The sequence below is a fragment of the Frankliniella occidentalis genome, unplaced genomic scaffold (assembly GCF_000697945.3).
Source record: "Frankliniella occidentalis isolate FOCC.00 unplaced genomic scaffold, Focc_3.1 Scaffold50, whole genome shotgun sequence".
Lineage (NCBI taxonomy): Eukaryota > Metazoa > Arthropoda > Insecta > Thysanoptera > Thripidae > Frankliniella > Frankliniella occidentalis.
Genome location: NW_026267180.1, coordinates 522,735 through 525,053, shown reverse-complemented (window position 1 = coordinate 525,053; position 2,319 = coordinate 522,735). Strand labels below are relative to the sequence as shown.

At 62.8% G+C, this 2,319-nt stretch overlaps 1 protein-coding gene across 1 annotated transcript in view; it reads left to right on the top strand.

Annotated features, from left to right (window-relative positions):
* Positions 1–298: 298 nt before the first annotated feature.
* Positions 299–2,319, top strand: part of LOC127749366 (aminopeptidase N-like) — a gene marked incomplete at its 3' end in the record, with an annotated part of 17,696 nt that continues 15,675 nt past the window's right edge. The window contains 1 exon segment of the mRNA XM_052267330.1: positions 299–435.

Here is a 2,319-nt window from a genome sequence, read left to right as displayed (position 1 = left end):
TTGAGATAAACTGCGAACGTGCACTTTCGCTAAATCCATTTTAAACATCTGTAAACTTACCCGCCAAACATTTCAAACTTCTCGGTATGAGCGGCTTCGCGTGCTGAGGATCAGAGCGGACAACTGATTCGCTGACATGCAATTGATTTCCGCCCTCTCGCCAGCTGACGCTCCGCGCTGCCGCCGCTGCCACCGCCGCCGCTGCGCGCGAGACAGTGCGCGGGTGGGGGGAGGAAGGGAGGTTGAGGGAGGGGGAAGTGTCGGCTCGGCCCCCCCGGTCAAGCCAAGTGTCGGTCCAGGACCCGCCCAGCCCACTGATTGAGAGCGGCGCTGTCCAGGGCCAGCTCCGCGAGCAGCTCCGCCAGCTCGGGACAGCCTCGCCGCAGTGACCCGCGCGCCATGGACTCGGAGTGGCCGCCGTCCCTGGCCAGCGTAGTGAGTACGAACGAACCGGCACACGCGAATCCAAGTGATAACGGACATCGGCGATCACGTCTGGCCTCCGGGAGGTCCGCGTCGTCGTGGGCTTCAGGGAGCCTCGGGGATAGCAGAGTGGCCGTCAACGGCGATCTTAAACGTTCACCCTCCACCCCTCTGTCGCGCCGGGCAGGGAGACAGCGACCACGACCAGACGAGGACCCCGTAGAAGATCTCGTGCGGGAGGCTTCGACGACAACCGTAACCAGTTCAGGTCCCAGCGCGGCGTGACTATGCGCGACCATCAGGCCGCGGCGCGTGCGTCTGAACGGGTGAACCAACGCTAGTCCTGCGTGTTCACGTCCGCACGAGAGCAAACGTGCAGGCGGGAAACAACTGTTTCTTTTTGAGAAATGTAACTCGGCTTTGCGGCGTGTTTCGTTCTCTTCTCAAATATGTTGACGGGGCCGCCAAGGAGGTTGGGGGGGGGGAGGGAGCCCCCTCCGTCCCTGTCCCTGTCATATCGGCAGGGAGTTCCTGATTGGTCAGGGGACAAGGACAAGAGCGACGCGAGCGGCCCTGTTACACAGTGTAGGTAGGGTTAGCACGTCGTCGAGTCGGCGGCCGGCGCCCAGTGAGGGGCGCCTAGACCTCGTTATCAGGGTTTTCTAGCTGTTCCGCATAAAAATGTGACTGGTTGGGCCCGGCGCGTGGCAGCAAAAAGTACCTTGTGCGTGGCAGGACAAAGTACCTTGCATGGCGGCGTTGGCGACCGTTGTAACTGTTGCGTAGTTTGGGTGTGGTTGTCGCAAAGTGTTTGCTGAGTGCTTGTCGGCACTGAGCTATGCCACCGAAAAGCGGTCTGTCACAGTGACCCAACCGCGGCCGATGATAATTCCAGGATTCCCATATCATCGCCTAGAGGTTTGCAAATCGTTTCTATTTATTTTTCTCTGCAATGTCGTTGCATCTTAAACACTCAGGAAGTGGTCTTCCAAGTAGGAGACTCATCTCTGCTGAGTGCCCGTCCCGCGCCCCGCTGGGCTGGGCCGTAACCTTGCCCTCTGTCGAACCAGTCACTCCCAATCGCTTTTGCGCTGGCATCTCGCCCGATCGCCCCGCCCGGGCCTGGCCCGAGGAACAGCTCGCGGCCCGCTCCACTGTGGCGTATGAGGTATGAGAGATGGCGCGGTCAGAGCGACGCGGGAAGTGTGTTGTGTTTGAGGAAGAGCCGGTCGCGCCGGGCCGCGGGGCTCCCCTCGGGGCGCGACTACCCGGCGGGGCTGTTCGCCCCTCCTCCCTTCGCGGGGGCAGCCTCGTGTGCCCCATGAGACGAGGTCCTGCTGCGCCGCCTACCCCCCCACCGCTCCGGTACAAATAGTGTATTTCGACTAACGGACGGAGGAAGAAGAAAAGCGGGTAGAAAATAAACGTTACCGATTGGCCGAGAGCTTCCCGCCTCTCCGTCACGCCTGTAGTGGGGGTAAGCGTTCGTTCAACGCGTTAAACTAAAACGTTCTCAATATCACGCCCGTAATCTCCCTTGTCTCTCTTCCCTCCCGCGACCCTGCCGTCTCCCCCGTTGGCGCCGGCGCCGCCCCGCGCCAGGGGAGAAAGGTGTGCGGCGAGCGGGAGGGAGGGAGCGAAAGGGAGAGCGAGGGAGAGAGGTCCGCGCCGGGCCGGGCCGGCTCGGCGGCGTGGCGCTAGCGCCGCTCTCGTCCTGGCGGCCCGCTCCGCGCGCTCGCTCAGTCGGTCCAGAGCCGCGCCGTGAGCAGCACACGGTGCCGACGCGGGCGGCAGAGAGAGAGAGAGAGTGGTAGAGTGAGAGAGTGACAGAGAAGGAGAGAGGAAGAGAGCGGCCCGGACTCCCGCCCCGCCCCCCCGGAGTACGGCCCGTACGGC